The sequence below is a fragment of the Triticum urartu genome, chromosome 3A (genome assembly GCF_056163025.1).
Source record: "Triticum urartu cultivar PI428250 chromosome 3A, HENAU_Tu73, whole genome shotgun sequence".
Taxonomy (NCBI): Eukaryota; Viridiplantae; Streptophyta; class Magnoliopsida; order Poales; family Poaceae; genus Triticum; species Triticum urartu.
This window is the reverse complement of record NC_141875.1, coordinates 677,753,807-677,765,956: the sequence shown is the minus strand read 5'-3', so window position 1 is coordinate 677,765,956 and position 12,150 is coordinate 677,753,807.

The following is a 12,150-nucleotide window of genomic DNA, read 5'->3' as shown; positions in this document are numbered from 1 at the left end:
ATACATCAATCCCATTTAAATCATCGGAATCATTAATATGAAGGCTCGGCCCAATAAATCTATCACCATTTCCTATAACTGGCCCTCCAAATACAACCAAGGAAAAAAAGTAAAGTGGTAGGGTTTATAAAGGAAAGATGGTATCTTCACTTTGGCTCACACAGTGATAAAGTAGCAAGGCCACATATATCTGCATGCACTAAATTTTTTCAGGTTCTCAATCATGCGAAGAAAGTAACATAAAAATTGTTAGAGTTATATTGAGGATGGCCTTTGGCCTTTTGTATTCTAGTCTCTTGGCATTCTTTGTACATGTATATATGATGGCTTTGGCCTCCTAATAATATCAAGTTGCATAATTCCCTAACATGGTATTAGAGCTTTGGTTCTTTTTTTGCATGCTGCAACTCGTGCTCGATCCAATCGCGCCGCCGTGATCATCCTTTCCCAGCTGCACTGCTCCAAATCGTCTCCTGCCTCCGCTTGGCTGTTGCCTCTCACGCGTGCAGTTTCCTCTGCTGCCGCTCCTCTACTTTGCCTGTCCATCGTTCCCAGGTTCTGTCCGTGCGAGATCGGTCTCGATCTGGACAAAGGAGGTCACAGATTCCACCCGAGCCGCCGTTCCTCGTCGGTTCCGGCCGTGCTTCCGGCAGCCCGCTGCATCCCAGACCGGGACGTCCGCCACTGACTTCATTTGGCCGTTGCCGGCTTCCACTACCGCCCTCCGCCGGGATTTGGTTCGGGCCGCCGCCGTCTCGTCTCTGACTACCGCTTGAGGTCCGGCCGCCGCGCGCCGGCCTTTGGCTCTCCCTGGTCGGGCCTCTGTCGCCGGAGGCCAGCTCTCGCAGGTCCCGCTGCTCTCCGCGGGCGGGCGCTCCCAGGCCGGCCCCGTCCGCCTGTCGCCGCCAGCCGCCTGTCCGGCCCCGCCCTCGATCCGTTGGCTCCCTCGTCCTCCGGCCGCGACTGCTCCGCCGGCCGATTCCGGCCACTGCCGCTGGCCGTTCGTGGCATATTCTGCCGTGGCTATTGTCTGGTGTTGGTCGCCCCGAGCGTGTCCGCTTCTCGGTCACTCGATCCCATCGGGAGTTGACCCGCACGGTTCCTTAGCACGTGAGTAAAAGAAAAAGAGAGAGAGAGAAAAAAAAAGAGACAGAGTAAAAGAGACAGAGAAAAACCCGCTTGGAGATGGTGGTTGTCGCTCTACTTTGACACTTTTTGCGACTTCGACCGGTGTTGTTGGCTGCTCTACATCGACTCCTCTTGCGGCTTCTGCGCGCGGTGGTGATCGCTCTATGTCGACTCCCCAAGTGGCTCCCACATATGGCTCTACGTCGACTCGCCACTCTGGGCTGACTCTACATGCGGCTTCTACGGGTGGTGGAGACTGCTTATTATCGGCTGGTGTTTCTACCTCGACCCCTTCCGCCGTATCCTTGTCTTCGTGTGAGATTGCGCAGCTGAAATCTCTGCTTGCTACTTGGGATTCTTCACCGAGAAGTTCTGCAGGTTCCGTGACTGACTCTTCTGGCATTGAGAAACCATCTTCTACTCATTCAGGTACATCCCCATGGATTCTTGATACCGGAGCATCTTTTCATATGACATATGATTCTTCCACTTTGACTTCCGTTCAACCTGTTGAGTCTCCTGTTCATGTTCTTACAGCTGATGGCACTCCCCTCCCTGTGGCTAGTCGAGGCACTCTTACCACTTCTTCATTTAATGTTCCCTCTGTCGCTCATGTTCCTCGACTTACCATGCAACTCATATCTGGTGGTCAGATTGTTGACTCTAGTTGTAGGGTCATCCTCGACTTTGATTCGTGTTCCGTCCAGGATCGTCGCATGGGCGCTCTACTTGGTGCTGGCCCTCGACGCTCTGATGGTCTCTGGGAGCTTGACTGGCCACGTCTTCCTTCCGCTGCCACCGCTGCCAGTTCCGTAGCCCCTGTTGCTGCATCTACTAGCTCCTTTCAGCAGTGGCATCATCGTCTTGGCCATTTATGTGGTTCTCGTCTCTCATCTTTGGTTCAGCGCGGTGTTCTGGGGTCTGTGTCCGGTAATGCTTCGCTGGATTGTCTGGGTTGTAGGCTTGGTAAGCAGATTCAACTACCGTATCCTCACAGTGAGTCGATGTCCGAGCGCCCTTTTGACCTCGTTCACTCTGATGTTTGGGGTCCGGCTCCCTTTGCTTCAAAAGGGGGTCACCGCTACTATATTATATTTATAGACGATTTTTCGCGGTACACCTGGATCTATTTCATGTCTCCTCGTAGTGAGGTCTTATCTATATACAAAAAATGTGCTGCCATGGTTCAAACCCAGTTTTCCACTCCTATTCGTGTTTTTCGCGCAGATTCAGCTAGTGAGTATATCTCCCATGCGCTACGAGGATTCCTTGCTGAGCAAGGTACTCTTCCTTAGTGCTCTTGCCCTGGTGCTCATGCTCAGAATGGTGTGGCTGAGCGCAAGCATCGTCACCTTCTTGAGACGGCACACGCGATGATGATCGCTGCCTCTCTTCCGCCTCACTTCTGGGCTGAGCTGTTACCACTTCCACGTATCTCATTAACATTGAGCCATCTGCTCCCCTACAGGGCGGAATTCCTCTCGAACGTCTTTATGGTCGTTCTCCTGATTATTCGGTGCTTCGCTTGTTTGGGTGCGTTTGCTATGTATTGCTTGCTCCTCGTGAACGCACCAAACTGACCGCTCAGTCTGTTGAGTGTGTCTTTCTCGGATACAATGATGAGCATAAGGGCTATCGGTATTGGGATCCCATCGGTCGTCGGATGCGTATTTCTCGGGATGTGACCTTTGATGAGTCTCGTCCCTTCTACCCGCGCCCATCCTCCTCAGCCTTTTCCACAGAGGATATCTCTTTTCTTACGTTTCCAGATACACCTCCATCTGTGCCCATTATTCCTACTCCTCGTCCCGCTGTTGCAGATTCGATGCCGTCCTCTCCTACGGTTTCTTCTCCTCCCTCATCACATGACTCACCACCTTCATCATCGATATCTTCACCTTCTACACCTTCATCACCAATACCTTCCCCTTCGTCACCTTCATCGATACATTCCCCGTCTCCATCTCCAGTGGTTCCACCTCTTCCCTCCTTTCCTTTTCATTATACTCGCCGTCCACGTATTGTGGATGAGTCTACTGATGTGCCCACTACTGGTGTGTCGTCTTCCTCCTCTCAACCGACTTATGGTCTTCGTTCTCGGCCTTGTCCGCCCCCTGACCGATATTCTCCTTCTCGCTATGGTCTTTCGACCGTTCTTGAGCCGACTTCTTATCGAGATGCTATTGTGCATCCTGAATGGCAGTTTGCGATGGCAGAGGAGATTGCTGCCCTTAAGCGCACTGACACGTGGGATCTGGTTTCTCTTCCTCCCGGTGTTCGTCCCATCACTTGTAAGTGAGTCTATAAGATAAAGACTCGCTCTAATGGTTCTCTTGAGCGTTATAAAGCTCGTCTTGTGGCTCGTGGCTTTCAGCAAGAGCATGGTCGTGATTACGATGAGACTTTTGCTCCTGTGGCCCATATGACCACTGTCCGTACACTTCTCGCCGTGGCCTCTGTTCGCCATTGGTCCGTGTCTCAGCTTGATGTGAAGAATGCCTTTCTAAATGGTGAGTTGCGCGAGGAGGTTTATATGCAGCCACCACCTGGGTATTCTGTTCCTGATGGCATGGTTTGTCGTCTTCGTCGCTCTCTCTATGGCCTTAAACAAGCCCCCGTGTCTAGTTTGAGCGCTTTGCCTCTGTGGTGACTGCCGCTGGTTTTTTGCCCAGTGCTCATGATCCAGCGTTGTTTGTCCACCTTTCTGCTCGTGGTAAGACTCTTCTTCTTCTATATGTTGATGACATGATCATCACTGGCGACAATTCTGAGTACATTGCCTTTGTCAAGGCCCGCCTCAGTGAGCAGTTTCTTATGTCTGATCTTGGTCCTCTTCGTTATTTTCTTGGGATTGAGGTTTCATCCACCTCCAATGGCTTTTTTATTTCACAAGAAAAGTATATCCAGGATCTTCTTACTTGTGCGGCTCTTAGTGATGAGCGCACTGTTGAGACTCCTATGGAGCTCAATCTTAACCTTCGTGCTTCTGATGGTGAGCCCTTGTCTGATCCGACGCGTTATCGTCATCTTGTTGGGAGTCTTGTCTATCTTGCTGTCACACGTCCGGATATCTCCTATCCTATCCATATTCTGAGTCAGTTTGTTTCTACTCCCACTTCAGTTCACTATAGTCACCTTCTTCGTGTTCTACAATATCTTCGTGGCACAATCTCTCGTCGTCTCCTTTTCCCCCGTTCCAGCTCGTTACAGCTTCGGGCCTATTCAGATGCTACATGGGCTAGTGATCCTTCGGACCGCCGTTCACTTTCTACTTACTGTGTTTTTCTTGGTGGTTCTCTCATTGCCTGGAAGATGAAGAAACAAACTGCATTTTCTCGTTCGAGTGCAGAGGCCGAGTTGTGAGCTATGGCTCTTCTGACGACAGAGGTGACTTGGTTACGGTGGTTACTGGAGGATTTTGGCATTTCTGTTACTACACCCACCACCCTCTTGTCAGACAGTACAGGTGCTATCAGTATTGCGCGGGACCCGGTGAAGCATGAGCTTACCAAGCATATTGGTTTTGATGCTTTCTTTGTTCGCGCTGTTGTGCAGGATCATGTTATTGGCCTTCAGCATGTGCCTTCCGAGTTACAACTAGCAGACTTCTTCACGAAGGCCCAGACTAGAGCGCAGCATGGATTTCACCTCTCCAAACTCAGTGCTATGGATCCACAGCATACCTCTGTGATATCTGGATCATCAGAAACCCACGTGGAGACCCATGTGTGGCCATCAAAGTTCTGAGCGAGAAGGCATGCCTGACAGCTAGTCGGTCACCACGAGAGGGAGCCGGGTCACAAGGATTCAGATCTAAGGGTAGAGAGATGGTAGCTCCAAGGTCTTGACAATTGCAATTTGTTGATCATATAGACCTAAAACCCATCAATAATAGTATTATCAAGAAGGTGCACTTTGACCTGTTAGTGATAAAAGTAGGATAGCATTAATGACTTAAATTTACCATGAAAACAAAGCAAAATGGAAAACATAATGATCAGCATCACAACACAACCCTCTAATCATCATCTCTATTTCTATTAGCATTGTATGTAGTAGCCAAACATGCTTAAGTCACAAATCTTATTAGCCGTAGTGCAGCTCTTCCTAGTGGTAGAGGTGCCCGGTCATGCAAATGGCATCTAATCTCCTGCGAAACATCATGATTCAGATCATCAAAAATTTCATAAGCTTATGGTATCATTGGCATTGGTTAGATAAGAAACAATGTTCCTCGAGACGACAATACAAGACAAATTTCAATCCCAGTAGAATAACCGACCCCTGGGTCTTGCGTCACCCCTCACGGGCAACACGGGAGCGGCCCCAAACCATATACGCCACCTTCTCTCCTCCCTCCTTCCCGTCTCCACGCCGCCACTAGAGGAGCCCGCCAGCTGCCGCGCGCGCGTCTTCTCGTGAAGGTGGCGGCGAGGATCTGCTGCATCGCGCCGGTGTGAGGGGCTCTGTATGCCAGGGCGGCGGGCCGGCAGCCTTGGGTGGAGATGATCGCGCCTATCTCTCCGGTGGATGGCGAGCACGGGTACTGGTTGTCCCTTCTGGCCATGTGGGCGGCGAGGTTTTGCTACAACAGCGAGCATCTCTTCTTCGTCCCGACCCCTTCCCCTCTTGGTGGTCTCCTCTCGCCGATCTGGTGGTTGGCCTGTCAAATCTGGCCATCAAGGATGGGGGTGGTGTCTTGGAACGGGGGAAACCCCTGGTCGATTTCTCGTTGACCTCAATGCCGGCAACGCTCTGGTGCAGTTCCCCCTCTTGAGGGTGGGTCGAGCTTCCAAGTTTGTCTCCCTTCTTCTCTGGGCGAAAGTCTTTGACCGGACGGAGGAGGCATTCTGGCGGCTCGGTTTTCCTTGCAGGTGCCGTTCAAGGGGTGGTTGGGGGTTGTGGGTCTAGTGCGTGGTGGTGGGTGGCGGGCGGCAGTGCTCGGCTCCCTTGGTTGCTGGCGTTGGTGGTGGCGTGTGGGTTCTTCCGCATCTTTCAGCGGTTCCTCGCCTTGTTCGATGGTTGGTTGCCGACTGATGGTGGCGTTTGCACATTTGGCATGGTCGTGACAAAGGGGAGATAGTGGTCTCCCTCCAGCAGTGGCCTGAGGCGGCAGGCGGCGGAGTCGATATTTTCCTTCAAGCAGTTTGGATCTTCATGTCCACGGCAATTTCTGTCATCGGGTGGCTTCCGCCCTATTGTTCTTGCCGTGCGAGGCCTTCGGTGGCTTGATCATAGTTTACTATGCGACTCCTGGTCGTAGTGAATTTGGCATGTAATATTTTAGTTTTTGGTCAAGTCTTTTACTTTATAATTCGACACTTGTATCCTAGTCGGCCGGCTGATGGCTTCATTAATTTGAAGTCAAGCCTTTGTGTCTTTTCTCTAAAAAAAGTCGACAAATCTCAAGAAACATTGCCATTGGTCAGATAGCGTTGTTGACCACATGCAACTTCACGGCTAAATGATCTATCCACAAAAGGACTGCCGGAAGCAGGTGGATAGGGAAGTTCCCCAAACAGTTCCTCCTCGATGGCACATGTGAGCTCATCGACTTTCACAGCCGCGGCTCGAGCAGCTCTAACCGGTTAACGAACACGATTCAGCAGGGGAACAATGATGGTTCTAATAGAGCAATGTATGTGTGGTGTGCGTGGAAAGGAAGAAGAAGAAAAAATCTGGATAATTCACTGACGTCTATTCATCCACTCTCTACAGTTTCACGGAAGCCTTCTACGCAGCCGCCCTTTGCTTTCAATGATGACTCGAGTCTGGCGATTCTACCATTGAGTCCGTCCTCCGTCTTGGATGCTGTGCCTGCATTCCTGTTGTAGAAAATAAACGTAAATACTTGGAAGAGCAATACAAATATGTGTGTTATGACTGGAAAACAATTAACGTACATGAAATCAGTGAAAAAGTGGCCTCGTTCTGTGCATTTATACATATATAAACGAAACCAATCAAGTCCATATATATATATATATATATATATATATATATATATATATATATATATATATATATATATATATATATATATATATATATATACGAAAAATGTATTTGGCACACCTGTGACAGATTGCAAAAACGCCACACCACCTGGATGCCGTCCAATTTAATCCAACGCGCGCTACGCGTTCCAGCGAGCCATTTCTTTTTTTCTGTCGCTGCTGCGTGGGCCATCGCTCCACGCCCGCATCGCTCGAACCGTCTCCCCCCCCCCCCCCCCCCGATGCGCTGACTTAACTCCTCCCTCCCCCACCACTCCCTCAATTCATTCGGCAACCGCGCTCTGCTCCGCTCTTTGGTTCTCGGCCGCTCCGCCAGCGCTCTCTCTCTGTCGACGGCGAGCGGCGACTCCTTCTCCGTCCGATTCTCGACGCCAGTGTTCTTTTCCACTGGTTAGTCTCGACTCAATCCCCCCTCCCCCCACATCCGCCCGAGTAGTTCGTGCTTTGTTTCTCGACGCCATTAGTGGTGGGATGTTCGTCGTGTTGGTCGCAGGTTAGAACAGACAAGGAATGCGCCCAATACGTTCAATTCGTGGTGCATTTGCTATTTGTTAGTCCCTGTTTCGCATGCACATCGTTTTAATGCTTAATTTGCCGTTTTTGATGTCGTGGGTAGTTGCCGTAATTTTTGAACTGGTCCCCTCTGCTACGCGGCTTGATTCTGATTTCTAGGGTTTTCTCTAGATGCATAACCATTATGTCTCTGTTCATGATTCGACGGCGTTATCCTATGATGATTTCTGCCGTTATTTTGGTCGCCGGTAGGGTTTGGTGCGGGGATTTTACAACGACTCTCCTCACTCTGTATCTATGTTGGGCTCCGTTTTATCATGCTCTTATGGTTGCAGTGAAGGCATTGAATTACCACCAATATAATTAGGTTGCTGATGATAATCCCATATTGTTTGTGTGTTTTATATGCAGTTCATCTCGTTGTGTTTAGATTGTCATGATGGATTGTTTGTTCTAGCACTACCAGTGCTGTCTCGTTTCATGATGCATTTTGTGTTTCTAACTGATGAATGTGCCATCATTTAACTTACCTGAACTTTAATTGTGAATATTACCATCAGTGGTGTGAATAATTTATCAGGAGTCCACTGTAAAATTTATCATGTCACTGATTTTTTAATACTTAGTGATGTGATGTCCAATATATGTGTTTGTGTGTAAGTTGTTGCCATCCCTATTTTGCATAAGTTATCTTGCCTGATACATACAATTTATCGGTGTATCGTAAGCAAAAAAATCAGGTATTCAATATCTAGTAGAAGCAGACATGTCCTTTTTTTCGTCCTTCTCTATTGTGGATGAGTTATCTTGTTGTATGTTCACAAGTTACCAATGTATCATAAGAATAGGTGTGTGACTATTAATTCAACAGCTATGCATCCTCTATGCTCACTTTTTCTCTTTGTTATTCTTGTGTGTCAGGTCAAGATGCCAAGGAAGCGCAAATTAGATGATGACTTTGAGGAGGTGAACCCCTTAAAGAAGCATAAGCCTCCCGCAGATCGGAATAGGGCTTCCCCTAGTGCTCTTGTGACTGCCTGTAAGGATATGTCAGATGAGAGAATGGCCGCGATCGATGACATGGATTTCACTAGTCTGCGGAATATCAAGTGTGATAATCTGTTCAATCGGCTTTCTCAATGGCTTGCTGGTCTATACGACCCTGATTCCCGTGAAGTTGTTGTACCCGGTCACGGAAGGTTACCGGTCAGTGAAGAGTCTGTGCATCGTATAATGGGTGTGCCCCGAGGTGATATTGCGGTGGATTTCAAGGTTCCTACAGATGCAGAGCTTAAGCTTGTGAGAGATCTTTTTGGTGATCTTGGACATGCTCCTAAAACTGTGGATGTATTAAACCTTATCCTGAGCACTAACCGTCATGACGACAATTTCAAGCGCTTGTGGCTTGTGCTTGCTGCCAGCACCGTGATGGCGCAGACGACTTCGAACAAGATCAGCACCAAATGGTATCCTGTGTTGGTAAGAACATCTGGCTATCTTTCTAGTTCATGCTTTGTATCGCTTTTCTTTTCTGATTTTCTACCTGGTAATTTTTTGCTTCTTAGTCTGATGATTATGCACATATGCACTTTGATAACTTTCCCTGATTTTTGGAGTGTGGTAATTTCTGTCCCTTTGATTTTCCTGTGATCTGAAGTGTGGTATTTATGTAGTAATGCACCTGATAACTTTATATGAAGGTGTAGTAATTATATAGTAATGCACCGGATAATTTTATGAAGGTGTAGTAATTACATAGTGATGCACGTGATAACTTTTTCTGATGGTGTGGTAATTATGTAGTAATGCGCCTGATAACTTTTTCTGAAAGTATGGTAATTATTTAGTAATGCACCTGATAATTTATTTATGCCTTGCAATATGGTAATTTTGACTTACTTCTCAATAATGTGGTAATTGTGTGCTTATGTACTTGGTGATTCAATGCTTTAACAGTGTTATAAGTATCTAGTTATGTCCCCTGCTAACTTGTCTGCATACATTCCTCTAGGTTTCATGTGCTTTCTTTTTTTTCGCAGCAAAATATTGGCAATGTAAAAAACCTCAACTGGTGCAAATTTATTGCGGATCAGCTTCACAAAGCACTTTCAAAAGGAAAGCCTACACGGGTTGCCTCCTATTCTACAATGTTAGTCCCCCTATTCTTTTTTTGTTCCCATGATATTTGGATTGTACGTCTTATTCCGCCAAACAACTAGATTGTAACGACCTTTTCTGTTTTTCCAGCTTCTGTATATAGATGCTATTGACTTAACTGGCCTTGATATTATATTGCCTAATGGTCCTTTTGCAATTAATGTGTGGATGAATGAGTTGGCATCGAAAGTTCTCCGGATGGATGTCCAGAGGGACAAGCTTTCTTATGGGAAATTACCGGTGATTTCCCATTCATCATTTTTCTTACCTTCTATGTATTGCCATCTTTTTTATCAAGATCTTAATTTGTTTTTTATCATATTTTTTCAGCTTAAGCCCCAATATGGTCAAGAATATTGCTTGTTTGGTGGTTTACAAGGTCTAGATAAATTCATGCGTGTTCATGCACCGCAAAACTGTTCTGAACAGGTATTTTTAATCTTTTTAGTGCGTTTGGGTATTTTTGTTTTCCTTTTCCTGGTAAATATTGTTATAAAGACCTGGTAACTTGTTCTGTTTTTAGGATGGTAACTTTTTTATTTTTTAGATTCTCACTTTGGAATAACTTCATTTTAACTTATCTTTGTGTGGTATTTTTAGTTGTTTTTGCATGGTACTTAATGTCTCTCACAACCTGATTATTTGTTTTTTCATTCGTGATTTTCTATCAGAAACTTGCTAAAGCTTCTGCTATTGTGGGTCGCTTTTCGTCTGGCATGGTTGGCCTCCTGGGTGGTCTTGTTAATGAGTTCATGTCCTTGGATGTTGAAGACAGCTCATGGATGTCCCGTGTGTTAGAGAACCAACTAAAGGGTTTATCTTCTGCTGCTGGGAAGACTGCCGGGAAGACTGCAAGCACCCGTCCTGCATCCCGCTCGCGTGAAGTAAAAGGTACCGACAAGCAAGCTGTCGAAGTTTCAGATTCTGATCATGAGGATAGTGATGGTTCGGTGATGGTCACTCTGACGAAGATCTAGATTTTCACGTTCATTACCATGGTTCTTGAGGTGGGCCGAACGCCCATGAGGCTTCAGGTAGTGGGGGTAGTGCTGGACTGAATGCCCATGATGCTTCAGGTAGTGGCGCAGCGAATGCAGATGTGGGTGCAACCATGTTTGCAACTGCCAATGTGTCGGTAAGGTCAGCTGGAATTGATGCAACTGCTACTGCAGGAACCGATCAGCCTCTCGAGTCTCAGATTATGCTTACTGCACGTTCCGGGAATGTATCTAGTGATGGATTGCATAACCAACCAGATATGACGGATACTCAAAACGAGGCTGTTGTTGATGCTTCTGTGAAGAGGTGCGGTTCTTCTCTCGTCCGTAACTTGGAAAAGCAATATTCCAGGCGTCGCAAGAAATTACGCCTACCTTCTCCGCCCATGGCCACTGGTACAACTGTTTCTAACCAGCCGTCGTTGGATGATACACATCGTTCTATCAAGGCAATAGTCATCAATGAGCTTGGCACTGTAGGCCCTGATAAGGGCACTAACTCAGTAATTGCCAATCCCACGCGGAAGAAGCAACATCCTCGCAAGTGAGTTTCTTATCATCTGCTAGTTGATTTCTTTTTATTTTCATTTCTTATATTGCATTTCTTAGCTGGTAACTTCTGTCAATATAAGCTGGTAACTAATGTTATATTTTAGTTGTTGTGTGCAAATATAATCTGATAACTAATGTTAATATAAGCTGGTAACTAATGTTTTTTATAAGCTGGTGATGTCCATGTTTATTTTTCTTTGTGTACATACTTACTTGTTGTTACTCTTTTGTGTTATCACTTTTCCTAGCACCTAGCTTCTGATAATTAGTAGTAAATATGTCTGGATAGTTTCTATTTCTTATCAAGCTTGTGTTTTTTTCTATAAAGGATAGTAATTATATCATGGTAAGGCTGATAACTTTCAGTAGCTATTTTCACGATAATAACTTCAGTTTTTTATTTGAACAATATGTAGTTTAACTTTGTTTGCATGATAATTTTAGTAGTTATATGCTGGTAAGCATGTGTTATTTGTCTACGGTAACATTTTTCTCACGTGCACTATATCCTTTTTCAAATAATAACTTGTCAGGTGTTCGAATGCTCCATCTATTAGCGTTGCCGACCTTCAGCAAACGCGATCTAGCAGTGTGGGTGTCACGTCTGAGGAGATACCTCGTCTGACACGTTGCGCAGGTGATTATGAATGTTATTTTTCCTCGCTATATGATATCTAAATGATTTTCTCTATTTGTTTATTTTTCATTTGTAAATTAGGTGAATATATACCGATAATTTAACTCTTTTATGCGTGGCATCATAGTCTGTACGGGAATGACTGGTA